The sequence below is a fragment of the Ambystoma mexicanum genome, chromosome 2p (assembly GCF_040938575.1).
Source record: "Ambystoma mexicanum isolate Mex_15411 chromosome 2p, UKY_AmexF1_1, whole genome shotgun sequence".
NCBI lineage: Eukaryota > Metazoa > Chordata > Amphibia > Caudata > Ambystomatidae > Ambystoma > Ambystoma mexicanum.
Window position 1 is genome coordinate 987,196,430 of NC_090923.1, and position 26,778 is coordinate 987,223,207.

Sequence of the window (26,778 nt, forward strand, 5' to 3'; positions counted from 1 at the left end):
CCTTATTGTCCTGACATGTCTGCCCCTAGGTCCACGAATCAGTGGTTGTGCATGGTGCACCTTGTGTGCATCATGGTTGATTGGACTTGGGCTACATGGTTGACTTGCAGTCATTCACGTTGTGAGAGTCGGCAGTCATGAGGTATTTGCCAATGCTATGCCATTAGCAATGCACTGGCCAACTATGGTGTTGCAGTACGCCATGTAGGGTCCATGGAAATGCTTGCATGGTTTGTACGCTGCCCTGATTGTGTTGTGCTGCATCGCATGCCAGGTTGTCCTGTGTCATCACATGGTTCAAGTCTGTGTCCTGGGGTGGGTCATTCAGGGTCTGTTCTGTGCATTTTTATTGTAGCATCGTGGGACTTGTAGTTGTTTCACTTTGCTAATGCTTACATACCGGAGGTGTGTGTCGGGATTTTGGCAGTCAGGTCTGGGTGCTACTTACCCATAAGCCAGATGAGCTGTCCTCTGTGCCTCTCCATGTACGCAAGTAGGGTGCTGTTCCACAGTATCACCAAGTCATATGTGGCCCCAGGGTATCGGGCACAGCATTGGCCGATTGTGAGGTCGGCATTGCAAGTCATTTGCACATCCATGGGATGGTACTGTTTCCTGTTCCGGTATACCTGCTCTGATGCCAGGGGTAGGGGGGGCAGGGGGAACAATGCCACATGTGTGCAGTACAATGCTGCTATGGTACCGGGGGGAATGGCCTATGTTGTAGAAACATGCCTTTGCTGCATGCACCTGTGCCTGGGTGATGGGCATGGAGATTTGCAGATGGGCGTACCTCAAGAGCGCATTCAGGACTTGGTCAAACACCTTGGAGGCTGGGCTGAGATCCCGTGCAGTGTCCCTACTGTGTGCTGGAATCCACCCGTGCCACAGAAGTGTAGGGCTGCCAAAAGCTTCAACAGTCGGTGGGGGAGGGGGGGTTGTAGTCCCGATGGCAATGGCACTCTGCAGTTCTGCCTGTATCAGGGTGAGCAGTTCAGTGATGGTGGGACAGTCCAATCGGTATAGGGTCACTAAATGGCTGTCTGTCAGTGTCCATGGGAATGGGCGGACACGTGGTATGGATGCCCACTGCAGCATACTACATCTGCGCCTTTGTGGTGCCCGTCTCCTTCCATGCTGTGGTCCAGCATGAAGCTATAGCTGGATGTAGAGTAGCAGGTTGTGGAGCCCATAATCGACTGCTTGTGGCTGCATGTTACTTAGATGTATGTTTGGGGTAGGTGTGACCCTTTTATACTCCTCCCGAGTGGTTCTGGTGCTCCTGTGCCTCGATTTCTGACATATGTATGTATTTACCTCCTCCTTTTTTGTGAAGGTAACTGTGCTGTGTTTTTTGCAGAATTACTGCCACTTTTATGGAGGTAATTCCGGCGATTTTTGTCGTGTAATGTGGCAGACTTTATTTTTTGGGAGGCAATTCCGCCAACAGAATTAGGCCCAGCGCCAAGTCCTCGAAATCTTGGAGGAGTCACCGCCCGAGGTAATTCGCCGGGAAGGGGGGGGGGGGATTACAGCCACATTTTCTGTATGTCATAATTTGGCAAAGCGGAAAAGTTGGCGGTAACAGAGTTACCAATTTTACCACTAACCACCATACTTGTAATGAGGCCCTAAATCTACTACTGAAAGTGCCTATGCTTCCACTTCTACACTGGCCCCCAAAATCACTAATTATTTCCTCCAAAATCTGCTAGTGAGCCCCTCGATAAATCTTCTCTTGTCGAGCATCCAACTTCTTCCCTCGCATGCCACAGAAGTAGCTTTGTCGAGAACATTGTCCCTTCTCTAACTTTTAACTGTCCACTCACCTCCGTACGGATACCCCTTGCTTGCACTTCTCCCCAACTATGGCATTCCACCTGTTGCGTCGAACTATCCATCCTGTAAAGAGCTTACCAGAACATCCAAGTCCTGCTGAGCAACCCCCACCCATCATGCAAACAAATGCTTTGCAGGATAATCACTTGACTCTACATAACGTGGAAGCTGACATTCTGAAAAGGAGTTTGATTGAGACGCCTCAACTAACATCACTCAACTAACTCCAGACTTAACAACTCTACTCATTTTGATGCCGTCACTTCACATACCACCTCAAGATTACGACGGGAAAATAAATATCACTCCACTACAAATATTAGCGCTGGACTACCTATCAACCTTGTTGGTTAAACTATGTGAGGTTATGCACAAAACTATATCGGAACGCATATGCATTCTAAACACCATACTCGCACGTCATTCCATAAAGGCCCTTAACCAACATAGCATGTCATTTAGTTAGAGAAATCATCTATGTAGAGGAGACTGCTAATCATCACCAGTCAACAACACAGGCATCACGCGCACAGCGCCGCTCCTGCGCTTCACTCTTCCTCAATTGCTGTGGACAATGAGGAGTCATCCTTACAATCTGGTCAAAATGTGTTCTCGCAGCAAAACAGACATAGCACTATTACACGGGTTGACTTGAAAAAAAAAATCTCAAAACGACCGAAGACTAAACTACTAAAGGAGAAAAATCTCAGAAATCTTAGAAACTAGTGTAGGAAAAACTGAATTGCTTTGAACTCGAACACTGTGCAACTGGTGACCGCCGAAAGTGGTGTCTATGATCTGATCAATTCTGGGACTAATCACAAAAAAATGGGACTCTTAAAATACAAACTAAGGGTATTAGATCCTTCCTTCCTCCCATTTGTCAAGACAACCTAAACCTTAAATCTATAGTTAGCAAGACCCTAACTGCCAACCGAAGCACAGTTGTGGTCACTACTGACAAACCCGACCCCAGAAGACAATGGACACTTATTCCTTGAATTGGATATACCTGCACCAAACTTGGATCTAGTGGGGGAATTCCCCCTATGAATTCAGCCCAACATTGCCTCCCAGTACAAACGACAATTACCCAAACGTCAACAATTGATAAGCTACAGCGAATACTGGCCTGTACTTTTACTCCAGATACAACATTTTGTTGACATTAACAACTGACCGCTTGCTCCACACCGTACAATAAAGGTGCAGAGCTTGTTCGGCAAGTAGCAGGATATTATACTAAATTGAGAGAAAATCCTGAAACTATTTAATCGAATACCACCTCACCGAACCATTAACTCTAAAGACATTGGCATAGTTGAGCAGCTAGAGGACACGTCAGGCCACGACTTTAGTTCACTTTGATTCCAATTCGATATTAGCTTTTCGTTTTGACATACAGTTATGAATTCCTCTCTTAGGCTACAAGTGTAGACCTCATATAACAAAGGAATTGACAAACAGAACGAAGCTGAACGCCAGATGCTGGACCACTCTTAAGCACATCAGTATAATCGTGCTGCCTCTTGTAGATCTCCTTAGCAGAAGGAGTCTTTACATTAACTTCTTTGTTCCGGAATAATCTTTTTGCATTTGCTGCATCAGGGCCTGTGAGGTTGTTGCTTGCTGGTCCCTTCCTTCCTGCCCCCCCACCCCGCACCGACCCCTGATTGGGGCAGCTGTCCCACTTAAATGAACCCAGCCGGGCAGCCGCACTGCCCGTGCAACCAAGAGGCAAAGGACAGCTCCTACAGAAGCATCTCCGAATTGTGTTTGCCACGGTTTGCCGGTAAAGCCTGCAGCACAGCCGTCAACCAGCAGCGACTGACAAGGTAAGCAAGGTAACTGTGCGGGTAGGGGGAACAGGCATTACTGTTCCCTATTAAACTGTCCCACCTCTCGTATTACTCCTACTAGCAAATGTTTGTATTCTACTGCACGTTGCCCACATTTGTATGTTTCCCATATGTGGCATTTAGGCCCCGTCTCAGTTAGCCATTTCTTGTAGTAGACCTCCATCCAGGTATCCCGACTGAGGGTTTTTGCAATTACTGTTGTGCTTTGAAACGTATGCTTTCCCCACCCCCCTCTATCTAGGAGACTCTAAACTAGGTGTTTTTGCATTTACTGTTCCGTTTCAATTTAGGCTTTATTCCCCTCTACCTAGGAAACTTGAATCTAGGTGTTTTGCATTTGCTGTTTTGTTTAAAGTCTAGGCATTTCTCCCTCTATGCAGAATTCTAGACACCCTTGCGCCTGGCAAGGGATCTAGTCTCTTGGCCGCTCCGCCTAGCTCGCCCTCCGCTGCCGCAGAACTCTCTTCATTGGTCTGCTCTTCCTTTTTCATGTACCTGACCCGTCTGCGCCTGGCATGCTGCTAGGCCACCTAGTAGATTCATTGGCCAGTTTCTCCCTCTCTTTCTCCGCCTTCCATTTCTCTGCTCTCCCTCCATGGAGCTTTCCATATCCCCTATCCTCTCTAACTGCTACTCTATCATATATCCTATCCCTCTTTCGAAGTCTGGAAGAAAAAAAGGTCAAGAACAATCTCCTGGTCTCCAATCCAGGCCTGCCCATCGCAGTCCACTAGGTCAACGCTTCTTCCAGGAAGACCGTCGCCGACATCCTCCGTCGTTCCCTCTCTGGACCGGTTGATTCTCCACGTGGTCTCAGTGCTCTCCCCTTTCTCTTCTTCAACCAATAATGGTGAAACTGAACGGTATGTATCATTGGCTTACATCCCATCCTCTAGGGGCATCATTAATGTCCACCAAAATGGCACCGTCATGGTCCTGGGTCCTCAGCCCAACCGCCTCCTCCTCCTCGATAGGAGTCGTCCGTCTTTCATCAACTTCCTCCCTTCTCCTGCAACTCCTCCTTGTGCCACCCCTTTGACCTCTTCACCACCACCACCACCACCACTGACAGGCATACCACATTCATGTTCCCCTCCTTGGAAGACCTTCAAAAGGTGGCAACCAGCTCCACTTAGCTACCCTTAACTCTCGCTCTGCTGTCAAACAATCCTTTGACATCTGCCACCTCCCTGAAGCCTTCGGCCTTGACCTCACTCTCACAGGGACGTGGTTCACAGCCAGCTCGGTCACTATTTTTGACACACTCCTCTCAGAGGGCTGTAAGATGCTCTCTAAACCCAGGCCTAACCGGTCTGGGGGCGGAGTGGCCCCGATCTTTGCTGAATGGGCCCCTGCTACTATCATACCCACTTAGTCCTACTCTTCCTTCGAATGCCTCATCTGCAGGGTTGGCATCTCTCCAATCCTCTCGCTGACTCTTGCCAGCATCTACAGGACCCCTGGTGTAGTCTCCCTCTTCCTCTCAGAGTGGTCTGACCTCACCTCTTCTGCTCTGGCCTCCACCTCCAAGCTTCTCTTCCTCCGAGACTTCATTCACCTTGACTCCCCTGATGCGGCCTCTTCACTCTTCCACAGCCTCTGTGGCTCCCTTTTCCTCTGTTTCGACTCACTCAGCCGTTCACATCTTGGATGCTCTCATCTGAGCAGACTTCCCCATCTCCAACCCCCTCCCTACACCCCCTCTCCTGGTCTTATCATGCTCTTCTGTCCTCTCACCTGGATCTCTTGGGTCCCCCGGATAAGCCTCCGCCCGCACCGCCAGTCTCCTTCTACGTCATTTGACCGATGAAGCGAGCGTAAGTTGCTTCTTTTGCCGCCACTTTCACACCCCCCTCCCACTCCTGCCACTGACTCTCACACTGACACAGCCTTCGCTAACCTTCACCTCTCCATCTCCAACACTGTGGACATCCTTGCCCCAGTCACGAGGAAGTGGAAGTGCAACACGTGGTAGGATTCCGAACTAGCCTCTCTGAAACACAAGTACACAGCTGCTGAGTGGAAGTGGCAAGCTTCAAGCACATCCTCTGACAACCTGGCCTGCCGCCTGTTCCAAAGGCAATATAGACTCCAATCGCTCGAAGAAGGTGGCCTATATCCAAGCCCGCATCTCTGGGGCCACTAACACAGCTCAACTGTTCAAAATCTGCAAGGAACTTGCCAATCCTACTGCAGTCTCCACTTCTCTACCTTCCCTGACCCTCTGCCCTGCACGGACCTCTCACATCATAACCAAAACACAGAACATCCTGTCCTCACTCTCCTCTGCACCCCTCATTTCTTCCTCACCGACTCTTGGGCCTCTCTTGCCTCCCCCTCTTTCCACCTCCCTCGTACTCTCCTCTTTCTCACCCTAATCTCTATAGGAGCTCTCTAGACAAGTCCTCTCTATGAAAGTCTCCTCCAAACAGGTGGTCCCCTGCTTCTCCAGAACCATCGAGGACAACATTGTCTCCCTTTCTCCAGCCTTGGCTGATTTCTGCAATCAGTCCTTTGCCACTGGCTCCTTCTCGTCACCCCTCAAGCACTCCCTTGTACACCCTCTCCTCAAAAAGCCTTTGGCCGACCTCTCCTGCCCAGCTAACTACTGCCCTATCTCCATTACCCCCTTCCTGGGCAAACTCTTGAAGAAGCTGGTCATCTAACAGCTGATCCAACACGCTGATTTTGTTGGTTGTTTCTACGACCACCAGTCTGGTATCAGAGTAGCCAGAGGCACAGAAACTGCACTCCTGCACACCAATGAAGACTTGCTCTCAAAATCTCGATTTCAACTCTACTTCCGTTTCTTCTTGACCTTTCCTCTGCCTTTGATACGGTCAATCATGCCACCCTTATAAACCGACTCTGCGATACCCTTGGCATCTCTGACCTGGCACTGGACTGGTTGACGACCTTCCTCTGACCAACCTTCCCAGGTTCAACTGGGCCCTTTTCTCTCCTCTATCACACCCACCACCTGAGGCGTCCCTCAGGGCTCTATGCTCTTGCCGTGGCTCATCAACATCTACCTTGCCCTTCATTTCCAGTGTTATGCGGATGACACGCAGCTCTCCTTCAAGCTACCCTCCACTGCCTCCTCTTCTTCCTCCCTCATTCCTGACTGTCTGACTGCCATTCAGGTATGGTGTGCTGCTAACCATCTCTGCCTTAATGCCAGTAAGACAGACATCCTTCTCATTAGGACCCCAGCTCACTCCTTCCCTCCTATCGGGGCGCCCTCCACGGGCCCCCTCGTCTCCCACTCCTGTGAGGAACATAATCTAGGTGTCACCTTCGACTCCTCCCTCACCTTCTCTCCTCACATCGCGGACCTTGCCAAGAAGGTCCACTTCAAGCTGTACCTCCTCAGAGGCATTCTCCCTTTCATCACCTTCCCCCAGAAACACAATGTCTCCAGCGCTCTGGTCCTCTCTAGGCTGGACTACTGCAATAGCCTCTTTCTAAAGCTGCAAGACTTATTCTTGGCCTCATCCCTCCAGCCCTAAAATCTGTCCACTGGCTCCCAGTTGCTGCGAGGATCAAGTCAAAGACCCTCTGCATCATGGACAAGGCTTTGTGGGGCTTGGGACCCCATTACATTCAACTCCCTCTCTCCCTAAATATCTCCCTGCTAGAGCCCTTCAGTCTTCTAGCTCCAATTCTCTGCAGATCAGATGTTTTTCCAAGCAGAGAGTGGGGGGTAGACCTTTCTCTTCTGCAGTTGCCTCCCTCTGGAATGGCCACCCTGCCCCTCTCAGACTTGAGCCGGATCTCCTTAAGTTCTGGAATCTTCTCAAGACCCTCCTTTTCTCTTCCTCCTTCCCTATTCCCCTCCCCTGCTCATGTTCCCCTCTGCCTCTTTTGACCGGTTGCCTGGTTCCTACGGATTCATACAGGGCGCCAGGAGCTCCTCGACCAGTCTATCCCAGAACGATCCTCCTCCGTCCCCCACCCCCCTCAACCTGCACTTGCCCTTCCAGGCACCGTCCCCTTGCCTGGCTGGGCCTACACACCTTTGAGCCCTCCAGCCCAGTCCTCGCACTTGGACCTTCTTTCCCCAGCACACTCTGCTATTCCCCTATTAGCACTAGACTACCCATGGGCCCTCTTCCCTCCCTTCCTCTGCGGCACCAGCAATTGTGCGCCCGCCGCTCCGACATTTTCCCTCCTTAGCACTAGCGCTGTACGCTCTGTCTGGCCTGCACTTCTTCCCCTCTCCCAGCACTTCTTGTTACTGCACTTGCACGAACCGAATAACACAAGGCCTAGTAAGACCGTTTTTGTTTTCATCATCCCGGTCCCCCTCCCCCCTCCTTGTCTTGTTGCACTTTGAAACACCTTTTGCTTTAAAGGTGCATTATAAATACACAATAAAAACAATCAGAAATGATGTTCACCCTAAAAACCACATAACTGACTCGGTTCTAGTAACTATGAATGACAACGGCAATAGGACTACTAAACCTGGCTACTCAAATACAAATATTGAAGAGGCCAATTACAATAATTGGAAATGGCTGCCCAATATTCTCCAGCCCAAATGCTTCAGCTTCCCTCTCCTCTCGTGGAACACACGAGGGCATGCACACTATGACTTGGAGGAGGGGTTATGTCACGCACTAGATTATTACCACGTGGTTTCTTTGCCGGAAACTTGGTTAGGCAATCCAATTACTTTTGATGGGAGATGTACTTCCCAGACTTTAGCGACACAGGGACCCAGAGGCATACCCAAAGGAGGCCTCTTATTAAGTGCTTGGCCTCTCTACTAACCAAACATTAGCGGCCCTAGTACACTGGGAACCTTCCAAGGGTAAAAATAGGTCTCTACTTATAATTAACATATATGCCCCCCACCAATGATCAAGCACCTAAGCACATTATCACAATAACAGTCTGTTAGAGAACAATATTCCGCCAATGGAATGCCCATCATAGTTGTAGGAGAATTGATGTTAAAATTCCTGGGGAGCAACTAACCACTATTCACCCATTATTGGATCAAGCCCTTCCTACTCCCAACACTAAGCAAATTAAAACTACTAAGAAATGTCTTGACTGGGCTAACAATCAAATGTAATGCCCTTTACATGTTTCATGAGAGATTCCCTGTGGATACACCTGGAGAATTTACTAGGACCTTGCACACTACTCTTTAATTCCATCCATACAGGACATAGAAGTACTAACGAGACATGAAAATAACCACTGACCTTTAGGATTTGCTTTTTCACACAGCCACAATAGATACTGATGCTACTGGCACTGCTGAACTTTGATCAGGAGCTAATCAAATCAATTGAAGGACTATGAATCTACACAAAGGTAATGCCGTGTTTGAATCCCAGGGGCACAAACATTCAATTTCTCTATGTGAGAAACAGCCAGGATGGGGACTTGAATGCTTACTGCACTACTAACCGAACCATACCCAGATCTGAGGTTGAGGAACCCATTTATTTATTTATAACGCACGGTAGCTGGCGGGCACCAAGACGCACATTTACACAGAGAAATTTCAGAGATAACGCGACAAAAGAACATCAGTGATCAGGGACAGCCTTTATTCAAATATTAATGTTTTCAAGTGTTTCCCCGAGTACCAGGGGTTTTTCTTCTAGGCACATGCTCACAAGAAGAGCATTCCATGTGTGAGCAACTTGAAAGGGGAAAGATCGGCCCTTGCCTCTAGTTCTTTTAATGTGGGGGACAGGGAGCAGTTGGGCCGTGCTGGATAGTCGGGATATGCTGGGTTTGTGTTGCGTCAGTGTTTGTCTTAGGTATTGGGAGGGGCATTTTCAAAAAGACATTTGTGAGACAATGAGAGAGTTTTAAATTGTATGCTTTTTTCCACTTGTAACCAATGGAGTTCCTTCCGGGAACTTGGTAATATGTTCCTTTCTTGAAATGTTGCATTTAACTCTGACAGCATCATTCTGGATAATCTGATTTATTTGCGCCAATGAGCAGAGAGTGGCAATAGTCCAGTCAGGGCATTATGATGGCTCTAACTAAAGAGACCAATGGATTGATCTGGTGCAGAACATTTAGATGGTAGTGGGAGTTTTTTTACCACGTTATTAACGTGTGCATCAGAGTTAATGGATGCTTCCAGCACAGTACAGAGTGCCTTTTACTTTGTCAACAACTTGAATGGGACAGTCATCCACCTTTAAACTTGTGTATTCCTGACTGAGTTTGGCCCTTGCTTGTTTAGTACTGAAAATCATGAGCTCTTTTTTTCGCACAGTTAAGGCACATTCGGTTGTTGAATTTCCATTCCTAAATGGATGGATGTATAGGTGGAGTCTAGATTTGCAGAATCTGTGATGTAGTTCCCGCTAAGGTCCATTACTAGCTGGAAATCATCAGTGTAGTTCGTGAAGTGTAGGCCCCGGTTTTCCACATAGTGGCTTGATGTGTATGTTAAAAAGCGCTGGTGCAAGGCATGCTGCTTGGGGAGCCCCATAGTTGATCAGAGCTGGTGTTTCCCTGTTTCCCCAGCATATTTTGGATCTCCTCTCACTCAAGAAAGAGTTTATCCATTGAATGGCATAGTAGGAGCAGCTCCCTGTACTTGCCAGAGTTTTTAACAGGCGTGTATGGTCTAGCAAATCAAAAGCGGCTGAGAGATCCAATAGGATCAGTAGCCCCGTTTTGCTTTCATCCAGCCTTTCCAACATTTGGGTTTGTAAGTTAAGAAGGGCACTTTCTGTCCCACGATTGCTCCTGAAACCCAACTCTTTTGAGTGGAATGCAGAGGATGCCTACAGGTGGATCTATAGGTGCGATGCAGTAAAAGTATTTAAAATCTTCAACAGGGAGGTTGCGTTTGTAATTGGTCTCAAGTTCACTGCCACCTTAGTGTTCCATCCCTGGTTTATTTATAAGAGGAGTTATGGCTACTTCCTTGATGGTGGTTGGAACTATTCTGTGTGCGAAGGAGGTGTTGACAAATCTGAGGCAGGGGCAGAAGGTTTTAATATGGATTAGTATGATCTTGGTTGGTAAAAGGTCTCCCGGACAGAATGTGAGGTGTAAATTAGCTAGTATTTTCTCAATTTCTTCAATTGAGATTGAAAAAAAAAAAAAACTATTTAGTCATATTTCCCTTTTTTATTATTATCAGGATTTTAATCAGGGGGCTCCACTGTGTTGTAACAATTTGTAATATTGGTGCAGGCTGACAGTACTTTATCCAAAAAGGCTTTTTGTACATTGTCGCAATGTGCTTTCTTAGGAGCAAAAGGGTGCGGCAGGGCCGTGGAACTTAGAAATGAATTTAGGTGTGAACCGTGAATGTGTTCTTAAGGCTACTTTGTTTTTGTGTATTACGACAAATGGTTCCGAGACTGATAATGCTTGTAGCTTACTAAAGAGGTTAGGGCTATAAGAAAAGCGGGTTTTTAAGTGAGTTGTTTGAGACCTGCTTTATGCATGGGTCCGAAAGAAGGATCCATAAGCTTGCATAGGGCAATTTTTAAATCTCACCCTCTGGGTGGATTTGCAATTAGCAGATACATCCCTTTAACTCCTTCCCATGAAGGCTTTCACGACTGGAATTTTCCACCCCAACACCTTACGCAGCTAAATGTACTTTCAGAGAGTTGAACACTAGACCAGAGTCTAACAAATGCCATAGATAGTGCACCAAGTTGGAAGATGAACAGTTAATGGGATCAGCATTAGACTTTCCACACCACATTGTTGGAAGGTGAACAGTCAAACGGATTACCATTAGACTTTCCACATCATATTACAAATCGTTTCCATTTTTTAAAGTAGCAGTGCCTAGTATTAAGTTTACGTGCTCCTTTTAAAACGTCCATGCAGCGATCAGGTAAGTTCAGAGGTCCAAACTCTGATTTCAGGACCCAAGCTTCTAAATGGACTGAGGGTGTGGATGGAGGGTTGTCCCTTGGTGTTGCAACAACATGTTGCAAGGGCAGGCCAGATTTATCGGTGGACAGACTGACATCTTGAGCAGGTATGAGAACCCATGTCTGGCGTGCCCACATCGGGGCGATCGGGATTATAGTTAAGTGTTTGTGATGCATCTTGTGGATTACCTTGTTGAGAAGTGGGGTCGGGAGAAAAGCGTAAGCAAATATCTCAGACCAACTGATCCACAGGGAGTCCCACCTGGACGCCTTCATTCGAAACCTGGAGACGTAGTTGAGGCATTTTGCATTTTCTTGTGTGGCAAATAGATCTATGTCTGGATGACCCCATTTTGTAAAAATGCTGTTCAAAATGTCTATGTAACTCTCACTCATATTCTGAGGGAAGGTCTGTGTTTCCGTTTCGTACGTCTGTTAGACAGTTGTGTTACCCTGGAATGTCTTGTGACACAAGGTAGATCTGCCTCTGGAGACTCCATTTCCAAATCTTTTGTGCTAGTCTGGATAGACTTAGTGAGTGTGTACTGCCCTGCTTGTTGATATAAATCATGGCCGTTGTGCTGTCCCTGAGAACTAGTATGTTTTTCCAGTTATGTGGTGTTGGAAGGCTTGTAGGGCTTTGAACATCTAGGTAGTTGCTATGTACCTTTGTTCGCGTTTGCGTCCACATGCCGTGTGCCGTTTGGTGGAGACAATGAGCATCACAGCCTGAAAGCGATGCATCCATTCTCAACCAGGATTGCGTCTGAGGTGTGACAAATAGCTTGCCTTTTAGCAGATTGTTCTTTGTTCACCACCATAGTGCTGTCACAAAAGTTTGCGAAACTACCACTAGATCATCCCACTATCCATTTGCTTGAGACCATTGTTTCTCTAGTCACTCCTGTTTTGGACGCATGCACAACCCTGCATGTGACACAAAGATGAAGGAAGCTATCATACCAAGAAGGTGCATCACCTTCCGCACAGTCATCTGGCGAACGGCGGTGTAACAAGGGATTTGGCGCAGCAGGTTTTGGATCTTCTCGTTGGAGGGGACAACTAGTGAGTCATCCATCTTAATTGTTCTTAGAAATTGTTCGACTTGGCTGTGGACTAGGATTGATTTTTCTCACTGATGGAAAATCCTAGTTAAAAAAGGTGATTTATGGTGTTTTGAGTGTGCTGACGGCACATTTGCAGTGTGTCCGCTGTTTATAAGCCAGTCGTCTAGATACGGGTACACTGGGATTGATTGCCTGCACAGGTGAGCCGTCACTGCTGCAAGTACCTTTGTGAACACCTGAGGGGGTGAGGCAATCCCAAAAGGGAGCACTTTGAACTGGTAGTGTGTGGACCCTACCTTGAATCTTCGGTATTTTGGTGTGCTGGTAACATTGTAATATGAAACTATGCATCTTTCCCATCCAGTGTGGCCTTGCAGTCTCCCCTCTTTAGTAGAGGAATTACTTCTTGTAGAGTTGTCATTCTGAACTTTTGAGGTTTGACAATTATTTGCAGGTCCTAAATCCAACACTGGCCGCAAATGTCTCATCTTTCTTAGGCACTAGGAAGTACACATAATAGATACCCTTGTTTACCTCTGGTGTAGGGACAGGTTCTATGGCTCCCTTTTCCAGTAGTGAAATAATTGCTAGTTGGTGGATGAGTTGATGCTCCAGGGACATGTTCCTGGATCTCGGTGGATGATTGCGTGGCATTTGTAGAAATTCAATGCAATATCCGTTTGTAACTGTTGATAGTACCCACTTGTCTGTTTTGATTTCCGCCCATGCGTGGGCAAAAAGTGAAATGCGACTCCCCTACCAGGAAAACATGGGAGGGTACTTCTGAGAGTCATTGTTTGGAGGGGTGGCTGAGCCTCTAGCGGCTTGGCCTCTACCCAGACTATGCCAGTGGTTGAAGTGAGCGGGAGCGGTGCTCCTATACTTTTTTTAATTACCTTTTACAGCACCTATACTTTTATTTTAAAAAGAAACCGTTCCGGAATGGTTTTGTTTTAAAATAAAAGTGTAGGAAGAAGTTGAAACCTTCACTTTCAGTGCACTGTACTGAATGTTCCCTTAAACAGCACGTGCAAGTGTTTTGGGGGGGGTAAATTATGTGTGGGAGGGGTTGTGGCAATGGGGTTTGTGTGGAGCACTGGCAGGCCAGCAGGGAACATAGTTCCACTACTTCTTTTCGTACACTTCGACCACTGGACTACGCCCTTGCTCGAACTGCCTATGGAAAGTGGTTTGTGGGCCTGGCAGCTGTCCCAGACTAGTGTACAATGCGCGCTAGACCCTTTTGGGGAATAGGGGAACTGTGATGTTATAGAATACTTGTGGGTACGAAAAGTGCACTGATTGCGATAAGCCCTCGTTGATGATTTGACCTAAGGTTTTAAGTGAGTCATGTTCTTTCTTGGTGGTTTCTAATGCATCGACGACAGCTTGGCCAAAAAGAACACGATCCTCAACAGGCATGCGAATGGAAGTTAATTGGCAAAGAGGTTGCGAGTAATGGGTAGTGAGCCTTCCCTGCGTTTATAAATATTTGGTATTTTGCTGAATTTATTGCCTGGCAGAAGAACCTAGTGTTGACTGATATTTACTAGTCAGTCGAAATATGTAATTGGATGTGGAAGTTAATAGGTCAGATCATGCGCCCGGGCTTCTAAAATGATTAGACATTTCACTCAGTTCTTATTTTGTTTCTAGTTGAGATTTTATGATCTCGCATTTTTAGTTTGTACATGGTGCCAATATTTCTCCTTTTAGGAGGCACATGCTACTGTGTCGCCCCTGCCTGGGCTTTTCCAAGGCACATAGACAGTTAATCTGTATATGAGACGGTTCCCCAATTGTGGGTTTTGAATTATACAACATATCAGTCGAGTCTAGTTTTGAAAGGTGCCAGTTAAAGGCAAGCGTTCAGTACATTTAGGTCTTGCTACATGTATACAGTTACATCTCCTTTTTTACATACAGGTCTGTTTGTATCAAATTAAATGTTCATACAGTTGCATACGGTCTCATACAATTGATTCTTAGCATACAATTCTAGCGAGCGGTCTCACACAAAGTTTAATTTGATGCAAATTTAATGGGCTACAAATGTTGGTGGTTTGCAATATACAATCTTGGAGACACAAAACGTACCTGAATACCTGAAATGCTCAAATGAGGTGTATAAAATAATTGTGGCAATCGCACACCTGTGTTTCTATTAGTTAATTATTACTAGTTGGTGTGGGCCACCTTGCACACGCAGCCCGTCCAGCACTGTAGAGAGCTCTATGACGTATGCCCAGCTTGGCCCAGGGAGGGCAGGCCCGGGGCGTCTTCACCCAGGTCCCAGCACACACAAGGTGCAGGACTTTGTTCTTCTCTGGACTGTCCCGTCGGGCCCTCGGGCAAACTATATGGGTTTTAGGCTGTGCCCTGCAACTGGCTCCGCCTCGTTCACACTGCCCCATATCGGGGCTCATTCTACACCCACGCTGCCATTGGGGGTGGCCTGAGGCTTTCGCCATTCATTGGGCCCATCTGGTCTGCCCTGCAACCCCCAATATTTCCCTAGGCCATGTATGAGCGAGGGCTGATCCCAACACAGTCGGGTTCTGGAAACCGCTGGTCCGCATCCGGCATAGATGACCTGACACACAAAATCCTTTGAGCCCCAAAAGGACGCTCAAGACTACTGTCCGCCTGGGCACTCAAGCAGCCTCTCCCCCTTTTCCTTTCCCAGCCATTTTCTTTTCCAACGGTTGATTTCAAAACATCCCCTCAACTCCTGGAATAGAATTGTCGGCCCAGGTCTGTCTAGGTTTCCTGGCAGGGGATTGCTGCGGATTGTCCTTGGTCTGTCGATGTTCAAGGTGACACCCAACCCCTCAGTGGGGGCACCTTGCTACCTTGAGGTAGGTCCAGCTACCTAAACAAAAGTTAAAAACACATTAATAAGAAATGTTTATAACATGCTTTGCTGTGTCTGTGCGTTATTTTTTCTATCCTATTCTCCCTATGCCAGCATTTAACCCCATAACTGACCAGGCACCATTTGGGCCGGGTGTTACATAAGGATGAGGTATGCACACACAAACTGACATGACCAACACGAACCCATGTGAAAAAAAAGTATGCCCCTGCAGTACAAGCAGATTACTAGACACAATAAATAGGCAGCAAAAACAAGCACAGAATTAATATTTGGACAATCCGATGAGTTCACATGTGTATGGGCAGGCTGGGGCAATCTGGAGCCCAGGGAACACCACCTTACCTGCTGCGACTCCTGAAGGTGGCGTTAGATCTCCCAGAGCCTCTATCACCCAGATTAATATGCCGCCACAGTGATGGTGGTAGACTAGGATAACAAAGTGTGGGTGTCCAGGGAGACAGCAGGCAGTTCAGGGCCTGCATAGACGAGGATACACTTCTCTACAGCATTGCAACAGGGAGGGAGCGTGTGGACTGCAAGCCAGCCATTGCTAAAGGTGGATCACAGAGCTGTCAAGCCCCCCCCTCCTTGCAAACCACTTCGGTGTCCCTTCACATGCTCATTGCAAATTGGAGACAGGGAGGAGATCTGGCAGCTTGAGCACTGTGCAAACGAAGTAGTGCTGAGCAACAACCGCAGAGCTGCAAAGACCGCTTACCACAAAATGGAGGCATAAGCCTTTAAATCCTCTGCCCTGGCTCCCCTTTCCATTCACTTAATTAGCACATACCATAGTCAGCGAAAACCACACCACAGGAGGAAGAGAAACCTGGGGGCACTGGCAAATCCTGCTACCCAGGCTAGCAAGGAAACAAACCAACTAATCAGAGACATTTTTGGGACAGTCAAGACTCCTAAGACAGTATGAAAGGAGGCAGGAGAAGGCAGACAGGATGGAAGGTGGGACAGAGGTACAAAGGGCTGGGGCAAAGAGGGAAACGGCGAGGGAGACATGGAGAGGGAGAAAAGAGTAGTATTTTGAGCAGTGCAACTCAGTCCTTTAAGCACATTGCCAACACCATGCTGTGAACTATGAACTAAATCTATCTCAGTTCCTGGAAGGGGCCAAAGAATCTCAGAGGAAATGAGTCCAAGTCCGTTGGGAGTCCTAGCCCAGAGCCTTCCAAGAAGCAATGAGCCACAGAGAATGAGAATAACTTGAGTCTGAAAAACACTTCAATCGGAGGGTGGGATGGGCACAAGTGGTAATTCCTGCTGGTAATAGTTTTGGGTAATCACACCAAAAGGAAATGGGTGGGAGGCTGAATCGTAAAAACTTAAATATTAGGGAGCCTCAAGCCTAAAATGTGTGAGGCCTAAAGCCCTGCTCACAAGGCCTTCAGGATACCCCAGGGCCATGCCTGGAAACACTTAAGCGAGTGAAGCTTTAGGCCATGCCCAGTAGACACGCCATGCCCAGTAGACACAATAGGTGCATGAACACAATGGGCCTCATTACGAGTTTGGAGGTAACCATGGCGCTATTAGTGCCATGGCTGCCTCCAAATCCTTACCGACTCCACCCTGGTGAATGGAGCCATTACCGCCCCACTCCAAGGTTGTTGGGGCCGGTAATTCCCCATTCACCAGGGCCCTTCCCCATTCCCATTTGAGCCCCCATAGGGCTCCATGGGAATGGGGAAAGCGCTAATAACGGTACCGCAAATTGCGGTACCGTTATTAGCTCTAAAGTCACTTTGCGGGTCCTGTGCTTAACGCCTGGTAAAACCAGGCATTAAGGGAGGACCGGCAAAGGGAACTCAGTAGGGCGGTAAGGGATTACCGGCACCGGTGCCCTTACCGGTGCTGGTAATCCCTTACCGCCCACCTCGTAATGAGGCCCAATAGGTGGCTCATATTTGCTCACTAGGCATAGCCACAGGCTGAGTGTGATGAGGTCAGGCATCTGGTTCCATAAGGCAATTAAGACAGAAATGAGCTACCTGGATGTGATGCATGGTGGGATCAACAGACACCTCCCTCTATCCTCACACCTGTATCCTGGCATTAGAAACCTTTCCTTTGACGTTGTATAAACTGTCCAACCTATGATAGCGAGTGTACTGCCCTTCAGGCTTACATGCCGGTTCAGAAACTCGAGAACCCCTCCCCCCCGACGCCCACTCACAATTGCAGCATAGATTCCTACTCCACAAATGGGAGTCGCGAGTAAAGGGCAGAGCGCTTTCTACGTGTCTAGTAATAGTAGGTCTTTCAATACTGTTGCCTGACAGAAGAACCTAGCAATGACTGATACTCACTAGTCAGTCAGAAAATATAGTTTGCAGTGTGTGGGTATGTTAGGTTTGTAACATGCGCCTAGGCTTCCATAATTGTTATGTTTTTGATTTAAAATTTTTAGCTTAATACCAGTTTACCTTTCGTTGTACAAAGTGCCAACATTCTCCATTCAGAGGTACGTGCAATTGTTTCGCTCTTACCTGGGCTTTCTCAAAGCACAAAACTGTAGTCAAGATACCAAACTGAGTATAGTGTATCCAATACATTTCTGTTCATTGGGTTCTAGCACATACATTAGTTGTGCATAACATTTCACCAGTATCAAATTTAAATAGAAGTTTCTTGGTATATATTACATTCATTACTGTTGAATCAAAGTTCTAGTATACAGTCATATCTTACATTTTTACATGGTTAATAGTATGCCAGGAAACAAAAGGTAGGAAGGAAGGGTTCAAAGCAAAAATAGGTTAATGCCTAGTTAGGTTTCCGTTTTTAAATTCACAATTTTTTAGTCAAAACTCCTTTTTATTTGGGCTTATTATGGTTAGCTCAAGGTAAGTTTCTTGGTAGTATCTGAACAAATGTCCAAATAATACACAAAAATTTAGATGTGTGTATGATTTTACTGTGATGCAACAGTAATGAACGCAATATATACCAAGAAAACAACTGCACGTGCCTCCGAATGGAGTGTTGGCACTTTGTACAATCAAAAGCTAAACTGGTATTAAACCAAAAATCTAAAACTTCAAACTAATTATGGCGCATGTTATACCCACACACAGCAAACCTGATTCCTACTCCCCACCGTCCTCCAAGGCAGAGGGGATGGGAGCACTTTCTTGCAAAATACACACCCGGGGACTTACCGGGGTAGTGCATCTCTGTGATGCAGGAAAAGAGCACAAGCACAAGACGTATGCAAAGGTGGTCCAATTTTAGGAGCAGCGTTCTGAAGAGCTTTACATTCAATAGTGGCAAGGTGAAGGGGGAGGGGAGGAACTTCCGCTTAGCCCCAACATGGCTACCAGCCTTTTATTAGTTTGTACTGAAGCGAGACACAATGGCACTAATGAGAACTGGATCCAGTGCTGCCAATCAGAAGCCCAGACAAAGGGAAGAGAATGTCCACACAAGAATGTATTAAGAGGCTATGTAGGCCCCTATATACGGCCCAAGGTTCGGATTAGCTCAGGTTAGGTTCAGAAGACAGATCAGTGTAAAAGGCGAGTGGAGAGTGTGAGGAACTCATGGTGACTACAAGTAAGGCAGACACAAGTGACCACAGTTCAAGGGTGTATATTGAAGAATGAATGCTGGGTGCAGGTTGGAAAAACGCCCAATCTAAACCTAAATCTAAGATGGGAGCAAGCGTCGACCATCAAATGAAAAATAAGGCAATACTACTGGCGCTGTGTCAAAATAAAAAGGGCCTGTTCTAAGAAACCCATTTCCAAACCTCACAACTAATACAAAAAGGGGTGTGGCATAGTTCAAGAAAAGAAAGAAGTGTTCTCAAATAATATGTCAGGATGCAGTAGCCTGGGTCTCCCTTCCCCACGTTTTGAGCACGGGGTACAGTGGGATCGTGGAGTACAGCACACTCACGAGCTTTCCCAGCACAAGATGACAGTTCAGTTTTCAGCTATCAAGGCTGTCCATGGTCAAGTCTCTTGCCTTCGAGAACCCGATGTCTTCAAAATAACAAAACAAAAGTTCCTTCAACAAATGAAAGTTTCCGTTTCTTGGTTTCACTTAGGGTGAGGATTCTCCACCCTTGGGTCCCCCTCTTCCGGGCACTGACCCCTCTCGAATCTTAGCCTCCCTTGGTCAGGTTCTCTATGGCTTTTCCTTCTTCACAAAATCTTCATTTCATTTTAAATAGTTCCAGCGGACATCCCTCGGCCGGGTTCACTTCTGTCAACACACTGTTTCTTGGGACTTTAGACTTTGCTTTTCTCTCACTGCGGGATTTACTTCCCTTTCTCACACAGTTTGTAGATCAAAGTCTTTCAATTGTACAGGGATTTTGTTTGACCCTCAGTATGACCCCTCACCTATTTCGGTGGCTCTCCTACGGCCTCTAGGTTTCTGTAGTTTCGCTCAGATATCGACCAGAGTTTCTTGTGGTAGCAGCACGTGGTACCGGTTTCCCTCTGAAGCTGGTCTACCACACGTTTACAGTTCTTTCATAGTTCATTGAACGCAGCCTGGTTCTTATTGGTTCTCCCCTCGACTCACCAACTGTGATGAACCGCTTGGCTTTCGGCTTCTTTGGAGTCGAGGCGGTACCACGGTCGTGGGAGCTTCCCTCGCTCCCGCTTATCGCCGTAGGCTTGCACCGCGTACCGTTGACATCTGTTGCAAGACACTTGTGCTATTGTTCACGGTATTAGGCTTTCTTCCTCGAAAGTTCTGCGGGCCTGGGACAAAAAGGGCAAGGTCTCACCCTCTAGTCCCCAGGGATCTGTCATGCAGGTGGCCAGGACATGGCCATTGATTTTGGATCCAGTTCCTGGGGGTCGACCAGTGCGGGAGGATCACCTGGCTGAGAGGTCTTTGGGAAGTGGAAGTGGGACACCGGATGGCGAGATGCAGTACCCCCTTCCCTGCAACACCTTTACCCATCCTACCCGGAAGGACACTTAGGAATTCAACTCCTTCCCCCCCCCCTTTTCAACACAAACACTTTCCCACAGACAGCTCACTGTGCAAGAAAAAAAGAGTAACACCCGAGCCGTATACCCGAAGTGTCCCACTACCATGGTCAGGCAATTACTGATCATTACACACACACACACACACCTGACTTCCATCACGGATAAAAGGCGTAGCATGAAAGCACACTCGGAGCAAGGCAAAGCACACGAGGAAGCAGCAGTTCCAAGATGGCAGTTTAATACAACGTGGAAGATGGCAAGACTGAGGAGGATTGCAAGAAGGGAAATGCTCTTGAGCTTTTCACCGAAAGCCTGTATCTTTCCTGAGCCTTCAAGAACAAGACCTGGATTCAAAGCTGAAGAATCCTGGATTGTGTGGTGGAGGTACCCGGAGCTCTCCCACGTCGACAGTCAATGCAGGAAGAATCAATTGCTGCCGCCGTACTGTCCTTGGCTCCTACAACATAACAGCATCAGTGAAGTCAGCACAGCCGCCGAGTTGGGGAGACTGATACCAAACTGATCTATATGGAAACCAAGCTTGCAAGTGTACAGTGAATGAAGCGTATGTGGCGAGCACCACAAATGTAATTAAAAAAGCATATGAGTGATGGAACTTTGAAGCTACGATACAATACAGTAGTCCGAGTGGTCCGGCACCACATGGGTGCTCGTTGAAAAGTCTCTTTTAGGTATCCAACAAAATGGTGACAAAGGTTAAAACAAGATGAATTGTGAAATCGAAGTTATCCTGCAATGGATCAAGCTAAATCCTGTGCATTCGAATGTCTTCGATATTTGATGGATAAGTGACATTGGTCCAAGCCCGACTGATGGAGACTAATAATATGGAAGAGGGATCGGAGCCCGGCTGAGGGGATCCAGGATGAATAGAGAGTCACCCAAAGTGAATACTTGTGCAAATCGAAGGAGGAGAATTTATTGGTTTTGAACTGTATCCTCGTGCTAAGGCCGCCATAGACTGTGCTACGCTTGAGTGAACCGCCTTGTCCCTTGCTGAAAACATGGGGAAGGGAGGCCAACAGCCTGAACAACCGGACATATAATTTTGAACACTTCTTTTCATAACATTGTTCTCGACACGATTTGCATTTAGGAGGCAAGGATTGGCAATAGTTTTTTTTTTAGTATAGGCCTTTTTTATTTTTACAAGACACCACTAAGACTGCGTTATTATTTGATGGCAGTAACTTTCTCCCATCGGTAGATTTAGGCTTAGCTAGGCCTTTATCAAACCCTTTGTTGAAGTTCAATAAACACCCTTGAACTGTGGTCACTTGTGTCTGTCTTACTATTCATGCCATGCTTTCCTTACAGCATGCACCACCTTCCCAGCCGAAGCGTGACACAAATAATGTGTGCGACTAAAGCACTGGCGAGTACAGCTAGAATTAAGTGAGTGTTACATTTGGTGACGGCGTGTGGCAAAAATGGTGTGTGCGTGCCTTACCCACAGGAACGCATCAAAAATTGTGTGCGCATCCCATTCCCTCTAGGCTTGTGAAAAATAAGCTGCACATCCCATCCCTGTGGGAGTGCACCAATAATTAATGTGTGGGCAATCTTGCTTGCCCAAGTGTGGCAAAAACTGTGTGCGGCCCTGTTCCTGTGGGAATGTGGAAACAATTAGGTGTGTGAATGATTCTGTAAGATCCCTTCTGCAGAGCTTTATTCACAAGCAACATCCGTACTGCATCTGCTACATCCTGACCATGGTGAAAATGTACACTTTATAGCTATTAGCCACACATATAATTCTACTTCTCACATTTGTGAAAGAAAGCCTGTGTGTGACTCAATTAAATGCACAACAAATGTCCCAATAGTATACAGACGTAGCCCGGATAACACCTATTTCATGATCATATTTTAAATCAAAATGCACTAGTAAAAAAGTAAAACAATGAAATGTAAGGCATACTGCATCTGGTGCTCAAGTTAAACAATGAAAAAAGTCATGTCATTGTAACAAATGCACAATAAAAATATATAGGTATGAGGCCTGGTATTGTATTTGCATGCTCTGCGCTCTACTGCATCAATGCATATTTCTGTGAAACCGACTTGGATGTAGATTTGTTACTTGGGAACAGTAGATAAGGATTCCGATCCCATCAGCCAAATATCACGAAATTCTGCTGATGACGTGTATTATGCTCAGTATTACTACAGAATTGCCATCAGATTTACCAGGAAGCTTAACAACAATCCCAGTTTCCTCAATTACTTACATTATTTGATGTATTTCCATTGTCATATCCTCACTAGATGCTAGAATTTGGATCACCACCTAGAGGTTTTCAGTATGAAACAATGCTAAGGTCTCCTCCTTTACTTAAAGGACACAACTTCTCCCCTCCTTCCATCTCCTCCCCCGCAACGAGCTACAGGACAGGAACGCGAAACGACGATCACACACAGACTGCTTATGCACACAAGCTCTTCAAATTTAACAGGCACACTATTCCTTACGTGCCCCATTGAAATGTATCCCCACCAATCACAAGTCCAGAACAAACTGTAAAATGTGATCATTGACACGTGAAATGTAACAGGCTTGGTACTTCGCACTCTGGGGCATCAATACACGTCAACCCTTGTCACCAGTCTCCATTAATCATCATTACAACTATGTAATTTAATCTAAGCTAGCAGTACCCATGAAAAACAGTAGCTCTGCTGGCTGACCTACCTTCAACTGTGACAGAAGTCTGTAAGGGAGGCATGGTATCAACGGTAAAACCGACACAAGTGACCACGGTTCAAGGGTGTTTATTGAACTTCAAAAAGGGTATGATAAACACCCATCTAATCCTCAATCTACAGATGGGAGCAAACTACGACCATCAAATAATAACGCAGTCCTTGGGGCGTCTCGTCAAAATGAAAAAGGGTCTATATGAATACAAGCGTATTACCAGTACTGACCTCCACAAAGAGGGTAGGGAATAATGTTATGAAAAGAAAGAAGTGTTCAAAATGATATATGTCAGAATGTTCAGGCTGTTGGCCCCCCCTTCCCCAAGTTTTCAGCATGGGACAAGGCGGTTCACTCGAGTGTAGCACAGTATTTGGCTTCTTCGGCACGAGGACACATTCCACAGTTCAATCACCAGCATTAGGGCCTTCTGTGCCCAAGTCTCTCTACTTATCAAAGTCTCTTGCTTCAGAGGGCCTGTTGTACAAAACAAACCAAAAGTTATTTTCAATTCAGTTGATTCACTTCACCCTGGATCCCCTTCAGCCGGTTTCAGATCCATTTTCTTACAATGATCGTTACTTTGGATTCCCCCTCTTCTGGGCTCAGATCCCGTTTTACAATGTTCAGAGAATATTCTTTCTAGGGCGACTCACAGTTCAGCCCGGATCCCATAGCCGGGCTCATATCCTTCCTCTTACACAATTAGTCTCCCTTGGCCGGGTTCGGACCAATTTCAGTTTGCATTCACCATCAAAGACTTTCAAATGTGCACAGGATTTAGCTTGATCCGTTGCAGGACCACTTCGATCTCAAATCCTTTTCACAAATGCCAACCAGTTGGATACCCAACAGAGACCTTCGAATGAGCACCCATGTGGAGCGGAACCACTTTGCTTACGGTATCTTTCTTGGCTTCAAAGGTTCAGTCACTCCTCTGTTTTTGAATTATATTTGCATCGCTCGTAACATGCGCTTCAAACACCATTTTCTTAAGATTTCTTTATACAATTTTGCCTCTTACAACCTTGGTTCTAACATAGACTGGTTTGGTATCAGTCTCCCCCACTCACCGGCTGTGCTGACTTTACTGGTGCTGGAGCCAAGGACAGGAAACTCTCCTCCCCGCCTTGGTTATCGACGTGGGAGAGCCCTGGGTACCTCTGACACACAATGCACATTTCTTCAGCTTTAATTCTAGGTCTTATGCTTCTTATTTTTCAAGGCTCACAAAAGTAATGGTCTGACAAGGTCAAGGGCACTTCCCTCCTTGCAATCCTCTAGTCTTGCCGCCTTTCTCCTCATATTAAACTGCCATGTTAGAACTGCAGCTTCCTTGTGTTTTTTGCCTTGCTCCCAGTGTGCATTTGTGCTCCGCCTTTTATCTGTATGGGGAGGTGTGATGAAATGTAGGTGTGTGTAATGATCAGTGATTGCCTGACCTGGCCTGACCATTGTATTGGGACATGTCAGGTACACGGCTCTGGTGTTAGTCCGTTTTCGCTCACGGCGAGTTGTCCATTAGAAAGTGTTTGTGTCGGGAAAGGTGGGTCGGGGGGCTGAGTTCCTAAGTATCCTACCTGGTAGGACAGGGAAAAGGTGTCACAGGGAAGGGGATAACACGTCTCACCATCCAGTGTCTCACTTCCACTACCCGAAGACCCCTCATGCAAGTGATCCTCCGGCACTGGTCCACTCCGGGAACTGGATCCAAAAAAGATGGCTGTGTCCTGGCCACGTGGATGACAGATCACCAGAAACTAGCAGGTGAGACGAGACACCTTCAGGTTTCTCACAAGTCATTCGCCTTCATTACACTATGATCAGCTGCAGCCTTTAAGGATACTGTTGCTGTACATGTAAAAGCACCAATATCTTTCCTTATTCTGATGGGATGTTGTGCTTGGTCATGTTAATAAATTTCAGCTTTTCAACATGAGGTACAGAGAGACTTCTCCTGTTGTCAGAGACAATTGTATGTGCAGCACTGAAAACACGTTGTGATTGCACACTACCTGGTGGCATCTGAGGGCATCCATGGCAACACAGACAAGAGCTCCTGGCCATAGAGGAGAGGAGGAGGAGGAAAGAGCCGTTGTCTACTCTTTATGCTTCTGCAAGTAAATGTTCTTGCAAATTAGAGTGCATTCTTGCACATTTCAACTGACTTCTCAATGCATCATCCTAGTCGACATTCTGGCATGCAGCTAGTTTGAACTTAAAGCTGTGATCGATGGTAAAAGATATTAAATGTTTTCTTCCTTGCTTTTTATCTGCGGATCATCATGACACCAGTTGTTTTACCAGCAACTTAAAGTCACACTTACCCGTCTATCATGTTCCATTGACTTCTTTGACAAATTAATTTTTGACAAATATAGATCTAGAAATCCCTCATCACTCACATGGTGTGTGTTTCCTCATAGTAACAGCTCATAGGCAAGGTCTGCCCTGGGTGGGTATGAAAAAGGTCACATCTAATGCTCAAAGGTGACTTTAGCCGCAGTCACTTACAGCACTGCTTTTTTTCAAGCCAGTTGACCAAATGGAACGTTGAATTCCATTTGGTAAGCATGGCGGAAATGAGAGTAGAACGTGTGTGCCACAAAAAGCATATCACAGGGAATGGGATCAACTTCAGACAAGTGTCACCACAAGGTCTAAAACGTGTAAAGAAAATCAGACATATATTGTCTTATCTCGCATTAGGGCAGGAATGACATTGGAGTCATTGTCCTCTCCTACAAAGCCCAAGGATAGCTGCCAGACACTTTGCAACTCTGCCACCCCCTGCTTCAATTTATCCCAAATGGGTCTGTAGTTCCTGCCATCAACTATTTGCATGCACAAAGAGGCTTGCTGTGGGATGGCATGCTGTTGCTGCGCTAACCCCTCTTGCTCACTAATTAAACCATTAGTGGGGATAGTTACCCAGAGTTTGCTTGCATCGCTAGCTGTTCCTCTGGCTCACTGCTGGAGCTAGGGTTCAGTGTTCTCAGATATAGCTCAAAGCCTTTTTATGACAAGGTGGGGCATAATGTTTGGCCATCACCCCCCTCATCAGATTCATCACTAACATTGCATCATCAGATTCATGGGCCAAAGAAGTGCAATGGCTCGGGGGTACACACAGATGTAGTAGATGTGCCAGACAGATGCATTCAGCACCTTTAACATGGCTGATGGAACGTGGCCCTGCTGCCCTGAGAGCTGCAAGGCCAACTCCTCAAGCACATCCCCTTCTGAAACCGATTCATTGGGGGGTGCACCCCTGCTGGCAGCTTAACAGCCCCTTGCAAAACTTAGTTCCTGGTCTTTAGCAAGACATTCCCACTTGTACCAGGCTCAGATATTGGGCAAGGTGGGCATCGGGGTGCCTGCAATGAAGTGTCAGACCCAGCCAAGCCAGTGATAGCATTTCAAGCAGTAGCATCCACCTCAACTGCTGTTTCTATGCTTGGAGTACTAGTAGCCATGGTCTATAGGCTACTTCTGGTTGCTACCTTCGCCCCAAAATTGGTGCATCCTCAACAATTGCAGCAGCAGCTGTTTGTAATGGAAACTGTAAC

At 46.7% G+C, this 26,778-nt stretch overlaps 1 protein-coding gene across 1 annotated transcript in view; it reads right to left on the bottom strand.

The window, feature by feature from the left end:
• The window catches only part of LOC138566997 (probable palmitoyltransferase ZDHHC24), a 162,690-nt gene that overhangs the window by 58,474 nt on the left and 77,438 nt on the right, over positions 1–26,778 (bottom strand). The window lies entirely within an intron of this gene.